The sequence below is a fragment of the Crocodylus siamensis genome, chromosome 7 (genome assembly GCF_052110815.1).
Source record: "Crocodylus siamensis isolate JL-2025a chromosome 7, ASM5211081v1, whole genome shotgun sequence".
NCBI classification, from domain to species: domain Eukaryota; kingdom Metazoa; phylum Chordata; order Crocodylia; family Crocodylidae; genus Crocodylus; species Crocodylus siamensis.
This window is the reverse complement of record NC_143401.1, coordinates 92,388,775-92,411,906: the sequence shown is the minus strand read 5'-3', so window position 1 is coordinate 92,411,906 and position 23,132 is coordinate 92,388,775. Positions and strand designations below refer to the sequence as shown.

Below are 23,132 nucleotides of genomic sequence, written 5' to 3'. Positions count from 1 at the left end.
TGAAATATGTCAGTGGTGTGCAACTATTAATAAGTTAAGCCTGACAAAGCCCCTTTGAAATGGGTGTTAATGTAATTTTATAGATGGGGAAACTGAAACATATAACGTTTTAAATGATTTGCCCAAGGTCACATAGGAAGTCCTGGTTATAGAGCTGCAAGTGTGTTCTGGTCTCTAAAATCCCAGCTCAGCCTGTTCCCCCTGCCTTATACAGACACTTTTTCACCAAGGCATTTAAGTGCCAGATTCCTAGTTGGGCACCTAAACTCCCATTTGCTTTCAAAATTTTCAGTTGTAGTATCAAAATTAAAGTTGTTCCAAGCCTAGCAGCCCAAGTACCCATTTACGCCTGTTCTGGGTGGGGGCCCATCCAGCCTTTTGTCATAATTTTGAACTGGGTTTGAACCATTCTACCATCTTGTCCCAACTTAAATATTTTTGTGGATCTGATTCTGGGTCCCTGTCTAATGAAAGTAACATTGATTACAGTGTAATAATGTATTGTTACAGAAACTATATTTCAAAATATTTTTAAAAAATTCCTAATGTCCATTTATCGTCATGTTAGACCTTGGGCTTGAGTTTTATATCACGTGACACTGAGATACACATGTTGTTAATTAGTAAATCTGGCTAATTGAAACTTATTAAATATTTAAAGTTCTGTTACAAACTTGATCATTTGTAAGGTAACATTATCGGTGGTGTAATACAGTTAAAATTTCCTGCTGATGCAGCAGCTGCTCCCACAGTATTAAGTGATTCATTGCAAGAACCCCCAGTGGTTTTCTTTTATATTACGGAAACATGTTAAGTTATTTATTTCTGTACATTATTAACATGATATTTTATTGGAATACTTTCTTCATAAATACATATTTTCTTAAAATGGAATGATAAATAATCCAGTGTTGTAAAATAAGTCTGAATTAAGCATGTATTAGAACATGGAGACCAGGTAAACCAAGATAGCTAAATCTTACGTTTTTGCTAATCTTCAAAGTTGGTTTAAATATCTTTGGTAATCTCAACATTTGTCAAAGACCAAATTATGTGTCCTTTCTTATACAAAGTTTCTTCTAATGGAGGCTTGGTTTGAGTTAAACTACGAGATGTTGTTTAAGTATATATTCAGATGGCAAGAAAATGTAACCTGTTGTGGAGTCTCTGTAAAGAAAATAGTGGGGATGAACCATGAATCATATGCTTCAACAGAAACCAGTGAGTCATTTTTGCATAGTTTGACATTATCCAGCTGTTATTATGGAAATATGTGATGGATTTTAAACACTGCCTTGCTTCAAAACCAGCATAGTTTGGGTATCCTAAGTGCAGAGTAGTTGTGTATGTGGCATCATCAACAAAATGAGGTTGGAAAGATTTTTATGTCTTGTATAAAGCTTCTTAAGTGATTGTAAGACTGAAAAGAGGAGAGGTTCTGATGCAGTCATTCTCAACCAGGGTGCCATGGAGTCGCTCTACAGAGATACCATAGGATCCCCTTAAGGGAGCCACAGAATATGATATTAACACTTGTGAATGTAGGCGTTTGCACACCTAACAAGATAGCACGGAGATCTTGAATAGGAATCCGTGCCGTCAGAAACATCCTGACCTGTTGTGATCTTTCTGAGTTCTTTGCAACAGAACAGTTATTCTGCTCTATTATATTTTGTAGTTCAAAAAAAAACCCTAACTGAAAGGTAAGAGCTGGTATTTTTCAAAGAGTGCCCTGAGTCTGACAAGGCTGTGCTCTAATGGTTGGTTCTCAGTATCTTTGTACTGGCTTTTTCTTTTGTCAGTTGGGTGCCACTCCATGATCTCACGTAGGAAGTGAAGTAAACAGAAAAGTTCAGATACGTTGTTGATTTGCCATTAAGTACATTAACTGGCAGCCTCTATAGGTTTACCTCTAAAGCAGTGGTTCTGAACCGGGAGTACATACATGCACCCCCAGGGGGTATGTGAGAGAGATTTCATACATTGTCTAACACAGGTCGAAGGGCCTAAAAAAAATTAGTTTCCCAGTGAAAGGGGGTGTGTGAAGTCTCACTCTCATCAACTGAAAAAGGTTCAGAACTGCTGCGCTAAAGCATTATGTTCGTTTTCTTTTTTAGATATTTATGAATGTTTATTCTTCACACAGAATATCCTCCAAGAGCAGTGACTTAGAACAACACTCAAACTTCAGTAATGATGAACTGCTCGGTTTTATCATATTGCCACTTCATTTTAAGGGCTGCAGATTTGGGTTCCTGTCTTTAACGGTGCGTCCTGTAAAAGGCTCTCTCTTTCTGTGGCTATGCAAAGCTGTCAAGTATCTGGAAAAATAGAAAGGTATCAAGGAGCAGTACAATGAAAATGTAAGGTGAAGACAAAGGGAAAAAATGTGGAAGCGTCTTCCTGTTAACAGTAGTACGACTTCAGGGGATCTGTAATGTGGATACGTGCTTTCCCTGTTATTCTGGACATTCAGGCTTTGGTGGCGGTTCCTTTTAAAAGCATATCTGATCATCTGAATGAAAATGGAAGAAAATGTTCCCCTTAACCAGCTACTGGGTTGGGCCAGGCCTGTTATTCTACCCTTGTACAGGATACAACAGTTGCCATTTCTGCCTGTTATTTCCCTCCACCGCGGTCCCCACAAACATTCTGCTTAACAGAATTGTTCTGGTAGTGCCCCCAGCGCCACATTACATAAAGAGATAGTGAACAGAATGTGTTCCTCTCTCTGAAAAGACATATTCGCAGCTGATTCTGGGTGGATACCAACCTTCTGGTGCGAAACAGCTCGGAATATTCTAATTCCAAAAGATCTTGGAGGAAGCATGCCTTAGAGAGCCATTGAAGTCTGAGTTACATTAATGATAACCAGAATTAAGTAGTGCTAATTAGAATGAGTAAATTGTAAGTTGACTGCATATATACTCTTTGGCGGGGGGGAAGCAGTGCTGCCTGGGTACAATACACAGGCCTTTTAAAAGGCAAAGCAAGAAACAATAACTAAACTTTTCAGTTCTTCTAATATTCTCTGGCAATTTGTATCCTGTATGCAGATACTGGAGATTTGGACTGCATGTTTAACCTGTTATCCAGTAAATTATGGCCGTGTAGTATGCAGCGTGTTTTTTTTATCATGGTAATGTTGGCCATCCAGTTACTTTCTTGTCCTCCTTCCCTTCTTTCCAAAACGTTGGGTTTTCCTTTCCTGGCAAACCGCATATATTTTTGCGTTCCACTCAGTCGTCCGTCCCCCCACCCCACCCCCCGCCCTGAAAATTTTTTGAGTCTTCCTAGCATATTTCTCTTCACCTTTTGGTTACCTGTCCTCTTGCCCTGCAGGTGCGATGAAGGGAATAGTGTGCCTTTGCATCCTTGGTAGCTTTAGTGCAAAGATGCATCGCAAATATGAAATATGCATATTAGAGAACCAGTTATAGATCTCTCCCCACACCCCAGCTGGCCCCTGTCTGAATCCTGACAACACTCCCATTTTACCTTCACCCTTTGTTTTTTTTTTTTCCATATCAGACCCAGTGCTTTGTCTGGTTAAAGTTGTATGTGTCAGTGTTGTCAGTTAATTAGCTGCCCAAGAGGCTGCAGTTAAGCAGTATGAGGGCTGACTGGCCTGCCATCTGCAGCATTTCTATCATTCACTCTCCTAGCAAAGGATACCAGAGATCAGAAGACTCCAAGAAGAGCCAGTAGCCAGCCTTTGAATCAATTCTAAAATGATGTCTTTATGTGATGTTCTTTGGGTCCGGGAAGTAATAACAAGAGCAGGGATGTGTTCATAAGTTCACAGGTATCTGGAGATCATAGCTTTTAGAGCTCTGAAGTTATTGTGACAACTGAAATTGTCCCCAGATAACACCTCCACTGTCCTTCACTTTAGCAGAACCATCAAGATACTTTTCTGTCTGCTGTCAGATGCTGTGTGTTATGGAAAGGGTAGAATAGTGGGACTACTGCCTGCTGTCAGGGTGGTTGGTATGGAAATCAAGTAATTTGTGGCCCTTCTGTCCCCTCTGTCTTCCCCAAAAACCCCAAAACAGCCCCCCCACACCAAACCAACCCAACAGGGAGAGAAAAAGAAATTAATTTTCTCACCTGTCTCATAAGTCTCATTTCTTTTATGCTAAATATCCCATCTGCTTTCTAATAAGCAGCCAAAATCTTCAGCTTCCTCCAAGGAGACTTTATAGTTTTGTTGTGTATTCATCTCATTCCTGCAAATTAACAACATTCAGAGGAGCCTGAAAGAGATTATGCAAGGGAAACTGTACCAGTGGTGTCATTTCATGTTTACACCCATTTCAGTAAAATCTGCAGATGTCATACAGGGCTTGGCATCAGATATTTTATTTTCTTGTGTATAAATGTTGAAGACATCTGTGGAAATTCCAGCCAAAGGAGACATTGTAATAAAAAAATAAATAAAAAATAGAAAAACATCTTTTTTAGTCCTCTTTCTTAAAATCCCTAAGGTGTTTGTGTTTTATAAGCCTATCAGCTACTGAGTTTCTTAATAAAATGTTAGGGCCATGGTAGTTGCTATACAGCATCTCACTCTCTTGCCACCGTACGTTGCAGGCTTGAGGATGGAAGAGGATGGAACCATTGCTGAATTATTGTCAGTTGTTTCCAGTGAAGAAAATGCGTACTTGGTAGAACTGTTTGCATTCCTGTGGTCAGTGGTATAAGGAAATACCACGTTATGAAAAATTTCCAATTGTTTCCTCAAGGGCTCTCTTCAGTTGCACAATCCTTTGATGTTTTTGTTTGTAAAAAGAAAGAAATGAGTTTGTAGCTCATTAGTTTGGAGCTCGGAGTTCTGTAATACCTGCTGTTTTTGTCTTTATTTTTATAACCTAGGGGCAGGATTCAAACCAGAAGTGCTTTCCTTCATTAGATGGATCAGCCATTAAATATGAGTGATTTCAAGAGATTATATTTTTACCCTAGAGGGCGTTGCTCTGGGATAGCCCCTGAATTCCCTGTGCCTCCACAGTACCTAACATTACGGTGACTCATAACTGCTGGACGCAACCCAGCGTTGCTTAATTCAGAATGGATGGGAAAGATCATTTGAATAGCTGGAGCACTTTTGTGCTTCTTACTCAACAGGAGGAACAGACTGTTTGAGACAAAATTTTCTTTCTACTTGGATGAAGCTCTTCACCAACTATTTCATTGGCTTATTTGTAGGCTTATTTGCATTATTGCAAAATGATGTGTGTTTGTTTGCATTTTGGCTGGGGAGAGGGTCGAGTGAGGGGGGTGGAAGGGCTCTAGCTGTTCTTTGCCACTGTTGGAATAGATGATGTGCTTCATAATTATCTCTCTTTTAGAGGGGCATCATGTGTTTTGTAATTTTAACAGTCAACTGGTGATTGAGTACTTTCAGAGAAAATAGCACCATTTTGTCAAAAGTCAAAGCCTTTCTTAAAGGAAAAGGACAATATATGGAGGGACTGATGTAAACTTAGAAAATACCTTATCTGGCACTTTCTCTAGTCCTTGTATTATATCTTTGGTTCTTTTCTTTACTCACTCCAGTTTTTGTTAATACCCTTTTGAACTATGAACACCATAACTGGTTTTGTCATGCTGGTATCTGTCTGATCAATACCATATAGTGAGCAAAAATCACTTGCTGATTCCCTACTCCCTTGTTCTTCAACAATTAAAGATTGTGTTAGCCATTTTTTCCTGCAGAATTGCATTGGGCCATCCTGGTAAATGTCCTGTTTGCTAGACACTCTATGACTTTGCAAATCGTTTTTTTAACATCTTTCCAGGACATGATCCCGTGTTTGCCCCCCCACCCCACACACTCTCACTTGCACTCGCTCTCTCTCCGTAGGAATGACCCGCATTCTTTGTTCCTAGCTTTGTGCTGGCCATCCGGACCATTCTGTACAATTGCCCTGTCCTCATCTGTTGTTTATGCACTGCCAATCTTTGTTCCATCTACAGATTTTTTCAGCTGTGATTTTTATATTTACTTCCACATCAGTGACAGGGATGTTGAACAATGTCAGGCCTAGGAGCAGTCCTGTAGGACCCCACTAAAGTGCTTCCATTTGATGCTGATTAACTGTTGCTTTTGCAGTCTGTCAGCCAGCCAGTTCATAATCAGTATAACTTGTGCTTCATTGTTACTGCATTAGCATTAATTTTTTAAGTTAGAATGTTATGCAGTGTTAAGTCAGAAAGCTCGTGCAAGTCTGCTACATCTGTGCAGTTGCCTTTATCTAACAAACTTATTAAAGAGTGAAAGAGATGCGTTTGAGGCCACCATCTTCAGATGGTATTGGCTTGTATGAGTTATTCTCATTCTTTAATTCTGTAACATTTACATATCATATCTTCTTATTTTTGCCTGGGATTGGTGTTGAGGCAGCTGGCTTGTTGTTTCCAAGAGCGTCCATTCACTTCGTTTTGCTGTTAGTACAACATTATTCTTTTGGTATATTGGAATTTCCCTGGGATTCCGACTTTCTTAAACTGACTTTAGTAAACAGACGGTTCCTTTACCGACTCTTTTAGGAATCACAGGAGCACATTATCCAGGCTTGGTGATTTTATTTTTTATTTTTTTGAAAATGTTTATCCTTTGTCAGTAATGTTTAACATCACCATTAACAAATTGACTGGAAAGTACTTCCCTCCTTGTGTGATGAGTCTGTCATCCTGCTTCTTTCCAAATATAGAACAGAAATAGTTGAAGAAATACTGTAACCATGATAAACTGTCAGTGGAAACTGCAGCGTATAGGTTTTTTTTGCCTGTTCTAAATGAGAGGTTTGCCCAAGCGCAGCCGCCCCAGTGCCTGGCTGAGAACAGTTGGAAATGACCGGAGCTTAGTCCTGAATTTAGTAGCATGTCCATAGGCCCTCATTGAAATTGCACTCGGTTATATCTCCAGCGATTCAAAGTCGGCAGATCCCTGGAATAGGCAGGCCCCTTACAGACTCTGTAATGTTCCCCGGCAATGGACTGTTCTTGATACTAATTCTCTATCCTTATCACACTTACAAGAAGAAGGAAAGGCAACAACCTGCTGCCTCAGTTGCCTGCCTAAGCTTATGCATATTTAATGAGTTAGTCTGTAAGGTCCCACACTGCTCTGCCTTTTGCCTGACTTCCTATTAACACAGCTAACTGCCTCTCTTCTCTTGCAAGTAAACCCAAAAAGAAATACTTAAATGACAATTATTGGCACTTTCACCATGTATGCTGGCTGGTCCAAGATAAAAATAGAGAGAAACTTATTTATTAACATTAGTGGTATTGCTAGATTTTTTTGTAGGGCACTGGAGGAGAGAAATTAATTTTATCTAGCAGAGTAATTGAGGAAAAATAACACTGCCTGCTCACATGTGAAAGAATTGCATTTCATGGTTATTTAATTACAAGTCTCCTGTTTTGTTTTGCTGTTGGGAATACTGTGTGGCAGAGTGAACCCTGTACAATTTTGTGTCAATGTTTTGTTTACTTGCCTTATTTAATAACTTCATTTTCCTAGAAGCACAACTTTTAATGCATCTAAACATTGGAGAACATTGGTTTAAGTAAGATATTGGTGGGGAAACGATGTATAGTACAGCTGAAAAAATGGTGCTGTTATAAATTAGTGTAACCTTGCATGTTCTGGAGAGCTTAAAAAATAGTAGCATGGGGATACTTTTGTGAGGTGTGGTACAGAGAGAGGCTTCTAACAGCTGGAACTGGCAATCAACTTATGTATAACAGTGTTGGGGTTAATGAGAAATGTAAATGCCTGAATGGTTTTGTACAAACTGAGCTTACTGTCTTCATAATGGGCAAACTCTTGCAAGGTTGCAAACTTGTGGTTGTTGCTAATATTGAGTCGAACTATAAAACGCAAGGACCTGTGTCTGTCTTAGTTCTGGTCTCAAGACTGACAACAAGCGGTGTATGATATGATTCTGTTTTTTCAGAATTTGAATATTTGTTTTAATTTGTTGGGGGACGTGCAATTAAAATACATTTGGAAGTTTACCTCCATATGTTGCATAAAGGGAAAGAAGAACCTTTCCTAGATAAAATAGTTCATGCTAGAAGAATAAGAGAAACCAGGAAAGGAAAGATTAATAAACATAGTTTTTTATACTAGTCATTTCAGTTGTACATGAAAAAGTGAATTGGAGGCAAAGGAAACATTTATAGAATCACAGAATGGTAGAATCATGGAGAAGTAGGACTGGAAGGGACCTCAACAGGTCATGTAGTCCAACCCCCTGTCCAGAATAGCCTGTAGAAATCAAGGTAAGTGGTGTATAATTTGGCTTAAGTGTCTACACGTTCATTAATGAATTTAAGGTAATGCACATTGAATGTAGTACCTCCATTATGAAGTACTAGAAAAGTGCACATTAGCTTATTTTAACATGCATTAGTTAAAAAGCATGGTTTTGTGATGCTTTAATACACATTAAAATAGGCTCGTATGCATTAAAGTGCATGTGTAGGTGTGCCCCCATTGTCCTAAACTCTTAGTCAAATGTGGTGCAACACAAGACATCGCACCCAGACCTGGCTCATATAAAGCATGGACCACAGTGGTTGATATCCTGCAAAAGCTCTTAATAGACACTTGAGAGATCCGAGGCTACAGAGGAAGGCAAAGTGCCTATAATTCATACCAGTCTGGCCATGACACACAATTCCTTCCTTATCCCAAATATGGCGATTGGTCTGACTGTGAGCGTAGGTGGAAGACCCTCTAGCCAGGAACTTTTCAACCTGAAGTCCCAGCAAGAGCATTGGCACGCCTCAGTCACAATTTCCAGTCTTGGCTGCAGCCAGCATTGAAGGCCTCTGAAGAAGGCTTAAACCACTCTTCCCCTGCCCTCGACAAGTATTAGCAGAAGAGAAAAAAAATCCCTCCCTGCCCCTTGCAGCAGTCAGTGAAGCCAAGAAGCAGGGGAAATACCCACAGTAAAGCATAAGTATAGCTACACCTAGATCTGGCTTGGGAAAGAAAAGGGATTAGTTTTCTGTGAGCTTTTAAAAATAGTACTCGTAGCCTCCAAACTGGAAAGAAACATTGCCTTCCTTTTTGCTTTCAAACCAAGACCTGGTCTGCTTACTCAGTAGTATCTCAGGAGCAGCCTTAGTGCTTCAAAAGTTTAACTCTCTGCATGGGCTGGAAGGTGAATGTCAGTCGTACTTAATTATTTTACATTTCCAGTAATTGGACTGGGTTTTAGATTCTGAACTCTGCGGGTTGAATTTGGCAACCTGGCTGAATGAATGCATTAATAACTTCCTGATCGGGAGTTTTTTAACTTCCTCCAGTTTTAAGAGTTCTCCCTTCCACTGACTGACACTATATAAGGCATTTTGCATTCTTCATGTAAGTAATCTACCTGCATCTCGTTAAATTTTACAGTGAGAGTTATTTATATAAATATTTTAATGGGGAGTTGAATAAACAATTTGTTGATTAGCTTAATTAACTGCTTTTTAAATAAAGGGATTAGGATTAATTCAAGAGAATATTGAAATGGTAACATGATACTATTCCAGCAATATAGAAACCTTTCCAGGAAACAATGGTCTCTCTGTTTTTGTTTTACAGGTCCATTCTGTTAATACAGCAAGGAGAGCTGTGAAAAACACCCAGGTAACTAAATGTTCTACATTGTATAACAGTGTGTCCTCAGAGTCAGTTTAATATATTCATGCACTCAGTGAAGAAAATAACAGAATTGACTAGATACTTCTGAAGGTTTATTTTAAACCCTTGGAAAATGACTAAAACTGCTTCAAAATATTGATTTGTTACGCTGTAACCCTGGTTCTCAATCTCTTTCATGTTATCTAATGAAATACTATTGTTAGCAATCTTGCATTCACTTTAGGAACAACTAGATGACCTAAAAAGTGTCTAACACTTGACACGAAATAATTTTAGTCATCTTTGGTGTCCTTTATACTTGAGGATCACAGAGTGCTTAATAACAGGCTGCCTCCTGTGGCTTCAGAGTAGGTAAGCCTTATCAGTTATTTGTGGACAGGTTAATTGAGTAACCCAGTTTAAAGGCCAGGCATTTAACAAGTATATTGACTGTGGTGTATAATTTGGCTTAAGTAAAATAAAGTCAGCTTTGAAGTTATGAATTTTGCTGTTCACTGCGTTTAAGTTTTCTCATGTTGCAACTGTATTATAGCAGCAAAACCTGAGTGGTTACCTGGGTTGTAGATGCAACTTGGTTGCAAAGCTGTGTTTCATATTTTCTCCCCCTGACACCTGACCATTTCCTACTTCCTGGACAAGTTGCCCTGGTAGTGCATCTACCAGGATGCTCTGTTGTAGGCCTTCATTCACAGTCTTATAAGCAGAAAATGCTGTAGACGTATAGTGGATAGTGACTTTTCCATTATTTAAAACTTTACTTTCACAGAAATTCCTTCTAATTGTAGACGCCCTTCATGAAATAAATAAAAATGCTTGTTCAGTGCCTGATGTATTCCTAAGCTAAGTACTGAGGTGTACACCTTAACATAAGGCCTAGCGGTGGCCCTATTCTTGGTCTGCTTCTTTTGCTGTTACTTGTGTCCCTCTTCTGCCTCCCCACCAGCAACGTGAATTGAGTACTGGCCCAGGTCAGGCAGCAGCTCAGCTGTGGATTTGGCCCTAGGCTTGGAACCAAAGCCAGAGCTGCGCTGCCATTTGCCTTGGGCTAGGTGACATGTGGCAAGGGAGAGGGCACATGGCTAGAAGAGTGCAGGGGTGGTTGGGAGGTCCACAGGAGATTCCTGCCTCTGTGGCTTTAGAAAAGCGTGGGGAATACGGCACTGCCTGCCTCCATCCCACTGCCTGGGACTGTGCAGGGGGCAGGCAGCAGGGAGGCAACCTGTCGGTGGGGTATGTGGCAGGAGGAACAGTCACAGGGGAGACAAGGGGTGGAGGTCTGGCCCTTTGCTCCCTGCAGCTGCTGTCGGAACCATAGCAGTGAGGAGACGATATTTCACTAAGGTAAACTATGGATGTGGAAAATTTTAAATGTATTATAATTTTGCATGTCTAGAGTCTAGCTGTTGGGGGAGAGACTACTTGTCATTTATAAATCACCACTTCAGATACCCTTAGTTCAAGACTTGGTCTTTTATAGTTATTTCAAAACCATCTGATTTACTGTATTTACCCAAATCCAAAATGACTTCAAATTTAAGACTAATTGGTGCTTCACATACTAGGTAAGTATTTTGATTATGGCTGTCAAATGTTTTTTTTAAAAAACTGCAATTAATCATGAGATTTTTAAAAAAAGTAGTTGCAATTAATCACAGTTAAACAGTAATAGAATCCCATTTTTTAATAAATATTTTTGGATTTGTTTTCCATATTTTCAGATAAATTGCTGTCAGTTACAACACGGAGTACAAACTGTACAGTACCCACAGACCCCTGGCCCTGCTGGTTCGCCTCACTGCTGACCCTCAGTCCCTTACCCTCCCCATGCTCTGGCAGTGCCCCACACTCCTGACCTACAGTCCCTCAACCTCCTAGGCTATGCTAGTGCTCTTCAGTTGCAACCCACAGTCCCCGCATCCCTGCTGCTGCCCCTCACCCCCAAATTTGGCCCATGCGGGCCTCCCAGAGCTTGGCTGGTGCAGGGGCCACAGCATGGCAGCCAGGGGAGACCATGCCAATTAGCAGTGCAGGGTATGCCTGCATGTGCGGTGTGTGACATTGCAGATGGGTCTTCAGTGCCACACACTGCATGTCCGTGCTCATCTGGATGCAGCCTTAGATCTCATTCTTACTATGCTTGGAGAGTAACAATATTGCTCCTTTGATCCTATTTCCTTTCCCTTTCCTATCAACTTTTCATCAAAACAGTGTTTTTAATATAGAGAATATCAGGCAGTGAAGGCACAGTATTTTATGGCACTGAGGATTATGGAGCATTGCCAGACTTCTGATCTTCTCATGGACGTTTGTACTAAGACTTGAGACAATGCAAAAGCTCTTTTGCAAGCCCCTCATAGAAAAATGAGGAAAGAAAGGGGAAATTCTTTCCCAAATGTGGTGGGAAATCAGCCTTTCCATCAGTAATGCACTTTCCCATATCTGGACTCAGTGAATCTGTATCCGTGGCTCTATTTTGAAGTTGTTCCTGCTGTGTCTTCCATTTTATTTGATGAAGGCTGGCATCCTTGGAAGTCTGGGGTTGTTCAGTTTTCCTTAGTACATGAGGGCCTGTTTATATGTGAACTTTAGTATTCTCAGTGTGAGAATCACCTTTTCCACAGACTGGAAGATAAGATGCTGGCAGGAGATCATACAAAGGAATTAATTAATATATAACTGCAAAGAGAGATGCAAATGAGTGCCAAGTCCATCCACTGAATCTTCTATTGCTAAAGGAGTTTCTCTGTCTTTGCTTAAATTGAACAATGGCTGTTGCACATTTTTCCCAGAAGAGTTTCCCTAACCATGCAAGAACCCGTCAAACTCTTTTCCTGACACTTCTTCCCTGCCGCTCCTTAAGACTTCAGAAGAGATTTCCAGCATTGTAAAAAGAAGACCAGACATAGCTTTTCCTAGTCACTCTGAAAATGAAGCACTGATAAGTAATATATGACTGGCTCCAAGCTGAGAGCTCTTCCCTTTTCCAGCCACTTAAGAAAACATTGTCCAGCTGAAAAGCCTTGAGGAGGAGAGAATGTAGGGGTTAGTCTCTTCCCTTTATGATTGATCAGTTTGAATTTTTCATAATGTAACCCAAGATTCTTTATTCTCTTCTGTCTGAAGCAGAGTTTGCTGTGGCTCTCATTCTGGTGTAAGCGTATGGTCAGACAATTTAAAAGTAATTTCCTCTTTTTCTGTTTGGGGCAGGTTGCTGCTTCTGGGATATTCCATAAAGCTATGTTGAGGAATGGCTCCTCCTCTCCTTCTTGACTGTGGAAAAGAGGCTATCATAAATTCAAAAAAATCATATTGTACTTAGTGTAAATAACATATTTACTTGCATGCTACATGCAACTCCCTGCCAACCCATCTGTTAGCCATCCAGAATCGGTGTGCATGTTGTAAGCAATGATGCTGATTTCCCTGCTAGAATGAAGACGTAGGGACACTGGGTGGCTGTTAGGGACCAGAGACATGGAGATGAGAGAGAGTCTGTTTTTTTTAACCAAAAACTCAAGGTTTAATCCCATCACAGACACTACTGAATTGGCAGCAGCTTTTAGTTGAACAGCCAAAAGCTGCTGCTAATTCAGCAATGGCTATAACAGGGTTAAACCTTAAGCTTTTGGCTGTGCAGGAAAGGGAGAGGGCGGGGTGGCAGTGACAAGTAGACCCTGCTACTGCTCCAGGCAATTAGAACTCAGCCATGACTCCGGGGGGGAAAAAAATATATATATATTTTTTTTTATTCTGCCTTTCTGAAACAAAGTGTGCATCTCATTTGGAGTAATGTGATATATGAGAAAATACACCAAAAAGAATGTACTTTCTGTGTCTTTGAGGTTGTCAGTGAAAAGAAGGATACACTGTAGTCCAATGACGCAAGCAGAAAGACAGACTGATAAGCTTCTTGGAAGCAGCATTTGTTTGGTCATATCTTTTGTTTTTGAACCGTTATAGTTGGGCGAGATGGTAAACTTTTGGGCCCTTCCTCAGGTGAACTTTTAATACTCAGGTATTAAAAGATATTACCAAACAATTCTTGCTTCGTGCTTTTTCCCCTGTATCATCACAATTGCAACAGTACACCACAAGAACCATCTAGGAAGAGAAGTGACAATTGCTATATAAGCGCAGATAGATTTTACCAATTTATTAATGAGAAGAAACAATGTTATGTACACTGTTGAATGACATTAGAAACATTCTCTACTTACTGTCATAGAACTTAATCCACTTTCCAAAGTAGAAGAGGGGGCAAACAGTTGTTCCAATGAGAATACCACCTAGGATTCATCAAGCTCCACCAATTATACCACCAGTTATACACTTAAAATCACTATAAGAAGCAGTTACCAAGAAAAAGATTAAGGTGAGCTTTGTGACCAGTTCTGAAGTATTTTACAGACTGATAAAATAAGAGAATTCCTCTAAGCTGCCCGCTGCTTCCAAAATGCCAATGGATTGATTTCATCTTAAGTTTTCCAAAGTGATGGATATTGTTTTTGTGCCCTGGTCTTAAGATTTTCTTTTGCTCTGAAGATCGTCACAAAAAATGTTTGTAATATCACGGAGGTGAAAATTTCTTGGTAATATCTTTGGTTGGACCAATTGTGTAGTTGTTTAGCCTTTCTTACCAGCTCTTAAAGAAGGGGTACCTTGTGCCCAAAACCTCATCTAGCATCTCTCTCAACTATATAGTTTGTCCAATAAATGATATCACCAAACAATATCCTTTCCTCTGTGATGGCATCGTCACTGAAACAAGTGACATGCCCTACTTGAAAAGATCACCACCTTGAGCACCAGTTGTGATTGACTCCTTTTTAAACAATCACCAGGCAGTCTTTGAGTAACATTGGATCCTGTGTTTTAAACATCTTGAAATGGTGAGATACAGAGGTGCTGGTATGCTATTGGGTACCAGTTTTCTTTCCAGCAACTCCTGAGAGCTGAGTCTGATCCAACTGTGTAGGCCCTATGGCTAGTGCTGTCTCTCCTCTTGTTACCACTTGCTAGAGTGCCAACTTTGTGGGTCTTCTTGCTTTCAATTTACTTATCCAGTGACACATGACAGTCAAAGCAAACAAAGCACAGGCTTTGTAGAGGTGTGTAACCCAATTATTTGTTACTTTAAATAACACTGAGGGAAGCAGGCTTGGTTGTGGGGCAGGAGGGAGACTGGAATAAAATAGAATCATAGAAAATCAAGGTTGGAAGGGACCTCAGGAAGTCAACTAGTCCAACCCCCAGCTCAAAGCAGGACCAGCCCCAACTAGATCATTCCAGCCAAGGCTTTTTTCCACTTGGTTCTTAAAAACCTCCAAAGATGGAGATTTCACAACCTCTCTGGGTAACCTGTTCCATGCTTTGCTACCTTCCTAGTGAGAGAGATTTTCATAATATCTATATCCCATTGCCTGCCTCACTTTCCTCATCACTCCCTTGGGCAGTGGCAACGTGGGAGACTTTCTAGTTAGCCTAATTATGAACAAGTAGGACCTTTTTAAAAATATGTCCTCTCCTCTTGTAATATTTTGATGCTTGAAACACATGGGGAGCAGGACGACCACTTTGGTCAAGAGGATAGATTATTCTGGATTATTATTTCAGAAATGCAGTCGTAGATGGTAATTCCTTTATCAGCATATCTGCCCTCTGGGTTCCACTGTTTCTTCATTGAAGTTTGAAAGATAGTTTGGTTATAGTGTTGTAAAGGAAAAGTATATTTGTGGTGAGGTTGTCTCCTGGAAAATCAATGTGTTCATTTATTAGATTAGTTTCCTGTTCAGCCAAAGAAACTATTCTGTCATTTAGATCCTATTTCCTTGAATGATCATGGTCATTTTCTGGGTGTGCGTGGGAATTATTTTCTATCTCATCTCTACCCACCCAGTTTTCTGTAGTGATTGTGCTAAAGTATCGAGCTGTTCTATTTGCTATGATAATTTATGTCAAAGGATTGATGCTCTTCCCAGATTGAACTGCGCAAAGTAGTTAAATAGTGCATGACAGACTCAACTGAAATATGTGGGGTGTTTATCTTGCCAGAATAAGAATTGCATACAATGTAGAAACAAAGACTTAAGCAGAACATTGGGTCCATTTAACATGTTAAAATGCATCTCAGTTATTCTTGGCTTTCTCTGCTAAAGTAAAAAGTTTCCTCTTTTTCTTTGTTTCTTTTGATTTTTATAAATATGGACAGTTAGAAATTATGGGGGGTTTTCCCCCCCTTTTTACCTAAACTCCCAGTCCAGGACCATTTGCAACTCCTGTAGCTCAAAGACTGATAACAACTGCATTGCCTTAAGGGAGCAGCAGACAGGCAGACTAATGATGCATTAGGACCAGGTTTGACTAATTGTAGTTAAAGCCCTGTTTAAAAAATACATTTACTTAACAGAGCCCTTGACTATGAGGTGATGTATATGTATCCTCCATAAGAAGGCAAGAGTGGGAGAAGAAGTAGGGGCTGCTGCAACAAAATGGTCAAAATATATCATCCTGGTTAAATACAGACAGTAAAAAAGCCTCATACTGAATTGTTTCAATCTTTGCAGGTTAGTCTGAGCTGCAGAGCTGGAACCAATAAGCGACTGAACAGACATGCACTTTTGATTCTGGAAATGCAGCCACATGCCTGCAGTGGCTTTGGACAGAAGCCGGGGGGAGTGGGGTGGTGCTAAGGGGTATATCTCTGCTCAGCTGGAGCAGACAGCTTGAGCCAAGGCTAGACAGCTCACTCTGTGAAGCAGGGGTTCAGGGGCGGTACAAAGATCCTGGGATGCTGGGGACTGTGAGTTAACTTGAGCCATAGGACTCTTCAGCCTGGAGAAGTGAAGGCTCGAGGGTGACTTGGCAGCAGCCTAGAAGTATATAAAGTGTGTGCATCAGGAACTGGGAGAATGTCTTGACCAGCGCACCCCAAGGGAAGACTAGATCCAACAGTCACAAACTGCTGGAAGACTGTTTTAGACTGAACGTAAGGAAAAACTTCTTTACTCTCCGAGTCCCCAGGGTCTGGAATAGACTCCCCCCAGGGTGGTGCAAGCACCTACTCTGGGTATCTTTAAGAAACACTCGGATGCTTATCTTGCAGGGGTGATCTGACCCCAGCTGACTACCTGCCCCTTGGGCAGGGGGCTGGACCTGATGATCTCGTGAAGTCCCTTCCAGCCTTAAAGTCTGTGAAATCTGTGAATCTAGAGGGGATCTGGGACAGAAGTTCAGTAAACCAGTTTAATCTAAATCAGTGAAGTCTGATATGACATCCGTCCAGGTTTATCTTCAGCTGGTTTTTGACATTTTGAAAGTGGTTTTTCTGCCCTGAATTTCTGCTGTGTTACAGATTTGAACTACTTTCCAATCGCTTACGCCGGTTTGTGTGTAATTTCTGTCCCCAATCTGGGAGATTCTCTCGGAGCTGCTGCTCATTGAGGCAGAGTGGCAACAGGATCAACAGTCTTCTTTGGGATCGTGGAAGTAAAATGGCAGGGTTTTTGGGCTTTAACAAATATGTGTGCCTCTCCAGTGCATGGTCCCTGTCTGATTACTAAATTAATGTGTTCGTTATAAAATGCATTTGTTTACTCCTTCCTTTCCCACGTGGCTTTTGAAGGCACTTCTGTGGCTTTAAATTCATTGAGCATTGAAGTTACAGTTTCTTCTTGTGTCTGGGGAGTGTTGAGCAGTGTAGATTGCTCTTCCTTGTTTTTCCCCTCCTCTTTCCAATACCTTATCATGGAAGTAGTTTTCTGGCAGCAGATACATTTCCATATCATATTCCCTGTCAAATTCCTAGGCTATGAGATAAAGCAGTTCCATGCTAAGCAAAAAGAGGAGGATAGCATTAATGTAAAGTTTCTGATTTGCGCTTGAGGGTCAGAAAAACTTGGCTGTTATCTCAAGCATTTATGCAGGAGTGAACTGTGCTTGGATGTAGTGGGAAAAAATTCTGGATTTTCACCAGACAGAAAAGAGCTGATGCTTTTTTCATTTGGGTCCTCATGGTCCTTGCAAGGTTAGCAGCACATTTTGTCATTGCATTAACTTAATGGTAAAATAATGAACAGAAAAGCTAGATATGCAAACATAAAGGATAATATTGTTTCATCAGTTGCTTGCTTATGTGAACATGAAATTTCCAACCATTTCTAAATTATAGTGGATTGTGTATAAAAAACATACCGATTGATTGCTTTAGTCGGCAGCGCATATTTGCCAGTATTGCTGATTAGCTTCAAATCAAGGTAAATAACTCAATGCTGCCCTTCAGGGAGAAAAATGTAAAACTTGAACAGTGTATTATTGCATTCGGCTAACATTATTATTCTCTAAATTGAGTTAAAAGTGGTTTGAACCATATGGTCTTTACTGTATTATCTAGATTTAAAAACTGCTTAGTTGGTTTTACTGCCTGAGGAGCCATTCGTAGTTATAGTTGCTTACAAACCAGCAAATCTGTATCAGCAGAAAGGAACCAGAGCTTAATATGCAACACTAGTGCCATGGCGTTGGGTGGGGATTGTTTTCTCAACCTACTACAGTTCGGCTTATTCCATCATGTAACAGGCAGAATGCAGTCAATGAAAAACAATTGTTTAAAAATTGAATTATTTCCAAGGTAGTCATAATCCTTTAAAACTTTTTTTTTTCTAAGCAAGCAGTTAATCATTTCAGCAACCGCCTGTGTTCCTAGGCTTTGTCTCCCCACACCCATTGGACTGTTGTACAGCTGTGGTGACCTCCTTTGGAAATGTTGATAGTTAGAAAAACAGCTCAGTAAACACCCAGATTTCTGGGTTTTCCTCTGTCAAAACAGGGTTCATCACTAACAGTTGTTCCATGTTAATAAAAGGAGAATACGTTTGTTTATTATTGACCTATTGCTGTGCCTAGAAATTGGTTTGCATTTTACTTTGTTAAAAGTATGCGTAGCTTTAATACTAGTTTTAGTTAAATGTCTTGGCATGTCAGCCTCAAATGAAGTAAATTTTGTACGCATTGTTCGGTAGATTAAGTCGCATACAGCTGGATGTTTCTCCTTTCTTTAGTTTTTTTTAAAGCACAGATCTGCAAACTCTCTAGCCTTGATCAGTTATAGTCTTTTTCTTTTCTTTTGAAGTACAGGAATACAAATCATGCTGGAGATAACAGGGTGGATCTGGTGATGTTGCAACCTAAGAGTTTAGGTTGAGTGTCTGTCTGTCTTTTCCTTTTTAAAGGGGAAAAACCCAACCTTTTCTAAAAACGGTGATATTTCTTGACTTATATGGTGTTAAGCGTGAGTATGCTTAAGCTAAATCTATATTCTGGCATGGCTGCAGTGATCGGCATGTGTTAGTGCACCTGTGCTGGGTCCTAAAACAAGAAAAGTGCCCAGTGATCGCTGCCTGTCAGTTAATTGCTGTTTACCTCTGCTTGTATATGGGGCAAAACACTCTCTTATTACTCTTCAGGATTACCAATACCACAGCACAGATTGGTAGCCACTGATTGTTGAATCAAAATTATATTCAAGCTAGTCCCCAGCTGTAAATAGTAGCATGTCAAGAGACTCCTTTACAGTGATTGTCACATGAGCCAGTTAAGTATTTAGCTTAGCTGGAGCTAGCTTTTGTAACTAGGCTGATACAGTTAGCCCCCTAAATTATGCTTGGAAAAAGACACACTTTTTGGAGGTCTTTTTGTCTTCTGGTTTGCATTATAGATTCATATTTTCAGGCTTTTTCCTGAAGCCTTTTTTCTCATGAAAATTCAATTTCTCTTGAATTCACTTGACTTAGTCTTTATCTGGAGGTTTAAAAAAGCCCCCACATACTCCAACTGTTGTGAGACTCCTAACCAGAAGTCATTAGAGTTAGCAAAACTGCTGCTGATTTTTTTTTTTTTTTTTTTTTTGATCAGGTTATAGTGTGATCTGGTTAAAATACCAGCCTTGAGATGCTTGGAGGCTTAATATACCACTATAAAATGGAAATCTTTAATTTCGTATCCGTTTCCTATTGACTGTCCTCCTTGGAAGTTGCAAACTTGTGGAGAAACCCTTTCAGAAAATTCCAATCCACGACTCTCTGGGATTTTGTTAAACACAGGGGGTGGAGAGTTCATGACAGCAATATCTAACCCAGCTTTATAACTGGACTAACACATCACTATCATACTAATTCAACTAGGCCATTGTAATATGTAACAGTAGGCTGTTCATGCTTCCCATCGTAGTTGACAGAAACCTGCTCAGCGTATCTGCCTTCCCTGTACTGGTATGGTATGAATACCAATCCCAGCATTCCTAGTAAACATCCAGAAACCAAAAGTCTGTTAAAGGAACAATCTGATGTTTGAGAAATTCTGTGCCAAATTTTGTAAAGATTTAGCAGTAAGTGCTTGTTTGGTTTGTCTGTTTTTTAATTAAGCAAGTAGAGTCTTAAGTGCCTCCCCTGCAACCATAATTCTTGGTTCACAAATGTGGAGCAGAGCACATGGCAGAGATGCAACATGAGGGGGGACTAATCCTTAGTGCCAGAGCCTTGAAGTTCTGCGGGATTAAGTCCGTTAATGCAGATAAGTGTCACTTCACTTCCATAATTCCATTAATATTTTTCAACATGAGAAATGAAAGAGCACAACATTTGTGGAAGAAACAATTGCACAATTCCCTTGAACTGATGAACTGGAGAGAAATGATTACACTTTTGTTAAAACAAGCTGTAGGGGACCTTTTTGCTGAGAGATCTAGTTGCAACCCGGGCTGCCAGATCACCAGCCTTTGGTCTGAACTAGCAATGGTGTAAAATGGCCCAGTGCAGTATGGTGCTGTGTCTCATACAAAAGTAGTGCCAAAGCTTTTGTGCCATTACAAGTAGTTTGGGGTATGGACACAAGTTTTTTGCACTATATAGCCAGGCAATTTACAACACCAACGATCTCTAGGGTAGACAAGGCTATGGTGTGAAAAATTCGAGTTTCTGATGTGAAAACGCACACAAATTGAAAAACGTACGGAATTTTCATGAGTCATCGTCAGTATGCTGCTTGACAAGGTTCTCGGTGTATACCCAGGCAGGATCTTTAATTAATTTTGGACATGCACATACACGTTTTCAAACTGGATAAAAAACCCAGCTCTGAAGTATTTTCCCTCAAATGCTTGTTTGAGCTCAAAGAAATGTTAACAGTTCCAGAAAAAGTGACCCTGTCTTGTTAGGCTGAAATGAGTAAGAATTATTTATCCCTCGTAGAAGCTTACGAGAAAACATTCCATCTGTCCGCTCATCAATGGTGGCTTTATCCTTGAATGAGCACCTCTAATAACTTCTCTAATTTGCTTATCTATAAATAGACGTGGCATTGAAATTACTGAATCTTTGGGCAGGTCATTCTCTCTCTAGCTATTGGGATCAAGCTGATAATTTAAGGAAACGCTGTGGAAATTCCCAAATGAGCAGTTTAAATTCAGTGATTGCACCCAGTAGGACACATGAAAGAGACTTGTTGGACTAGAACACAGCTTTGAAAAACGGGTAACCCCATTAGAAGCAAGTGGGCTTATTCATCTACTGCGTTTTGTACCAGAATCGCTAATGAGAGCACAGCTCTGGGAATGGATTTTGTTAACAGCGAACTGAGTTGTGGCTTATGTAAAGCCAGGAGTGTACAGCCTTTTTTTCCAAGCAGGTCTCTCAATAGTTATCCAGACCCGTGTAAACTTCAGACTCAGCTTTTCACTCAGGCTGGAGCTACTGTTGATGACTACTTGACCACCACTGCATGCACAGTACATAGCTATTTTGCATTCCCAAGGGAGTAAAGCATTTTGCACATTTAACACCTATTCTTTCTCCTCTCTCCTTTCCTTCACTTTTGCCTGTAAATCAGTTTTCTAATTCTCTCTCAATCTCCAAGTGGTTTGGAATCATGTTATGAGACATTAGATCTCACCTTGTGCCGTTATAGTTGTTTCAGTATGGTCTTGTGTGATATTGCTTGGGCTTTTTGAAGGTAATCAGGCCTTTCAGTACAGGGCAGTACTTTTGGAGTTGTTTTGTTTAATTTCCACCTCCCACAGTATGACAGTCTTGAGGGTACAGTACATGATTTCTTTCTCAACTTTTCAGTGTACATTTTATGCAGATTTCATAGATATTAGGGTTGGAAGGGACTTTGCAAGATCATCGGGTCCAGCCCACTGCCCCAGGGGCAGGAAGTCAACTGGGGTCAAAGGATCCCAGCAAGATAAGCATCCAGATGTTTCTTGAAGGTGTCCAGAGTAGGTGCTTGCACCACCACTGGGGGAGTCTATTCCAGGCCTTGGGGACTTGGACAGTAAAGAAGTTTTTTCCCTACGTCCAGCCTAAAATGGTCTTATTCATTAAACTTTAAGTGTCTCAATGGCATGTTAGCATTGTGGAGACTCAGGATGTTGGATTAACGCTGGATTAACCCACATTTTTAAATTGGGATGCTACACCCAGCTGTAAAGCATGCGTGACCTGTGATTTTTGTTTGTTTTGACTTTTAAAATTTACTGTTCTTTAATTTTGTAGACTAGTAGCTAGCCTTTATAAACTAGATTGCTAAAGATCACAGATCCATGAACAATATAAAAACTACGAAAACAAATGCATCTTTACAGAGCTTAAAGGTCTTTTACCATCCAAAGCCAGGTATGTGCCCATTAATGACTTCACTAGCCCATAAATCATATTGGAGATCCATGCTCCATATTATACCTATGGTCTAAGACAAGGATGGCCAGCCTGCATCATAGCATGTATGCTACACATGGCATGGGCAGCCTCTGTGTGTGACAGGTGACAGATCAGGGAGAGAATAGTCAGCACAGCAGCAGATAAGGCATGAAGCAGAAAGCAGAGCAGCAGATTGGGCAGAGAGTCCAGGGTAGGAAGCAAGAAGCAGAGCAGCAGATTGGTCAAGGAGCACAGGAGAGGGAGCAGCAGATGGGGCAGGAGAAGGGTATCGGAGTAGCACTTAGGAAGAGTGTGGGACTAATCTGTTGCAAACCTGGCAAAAAGGTTGGCTCCTGCTGGTCTAAGAGATGCAGCATCAGTTCCTCCAGGAAGAACTTTGAACCCTGCAGGTTTGGGCTGATGAGAGGAACTGATTTTTCAACTACTTCATAATAAACTGGTTATGTTTTAAGCTTGTTTGGTGTGTCCCAATATTGATCTTATTTCTTGCACAATTCTGAAAGCTGTGTATTTTTTCTCATCACTAGTTTAGCTGTAGATAGAAACTGCAGCTGTAAACTTGCAAATTTTGCAATGCATCATTGCCTTTTGAATTTTAATTTTTTACTGACTGCAGAATCAGTGTGCTACAACTGTAAGGTAGTTGTATGTAAACAGTGTCTGTCATTTCATAGTAATGGTGTAAAAGTTGTCTGAACAGAGTTGTGGGTTCGCATTAGACATGTAGCTTTCACTGGTTTCAGTGGCAT

General features: G+C 40.4%; 1 protein-coding gene across 13 annotated transcripts in view; it reads left to right on the top strand.

Moving 5' to 3' along the window:
• Positions 1-23,132, top strand: part of ADD3 (adducin 3) — a 157,721-nt gene that overhangs the window by 51,626 nt on the left and 82,963 nt on the right. For 12 of the 13 annotated variants that reach the window (XM_090056952.1, XM_090056958.1, XM_090056960.1 and 9 more), the window contains one exon: positions 9,611-9,655. The exons of the other annotated variant lie outside the window; for it this stretch is intronic. The gene's annotated coding sequence lies outside the window, so the exon portion shown is untranslated. The remainder of the gene's footprint in view (positions 1-9,610; positions 9,656-23,132) is intronic. 13 annotated transcript variants of the gene reach the window in all.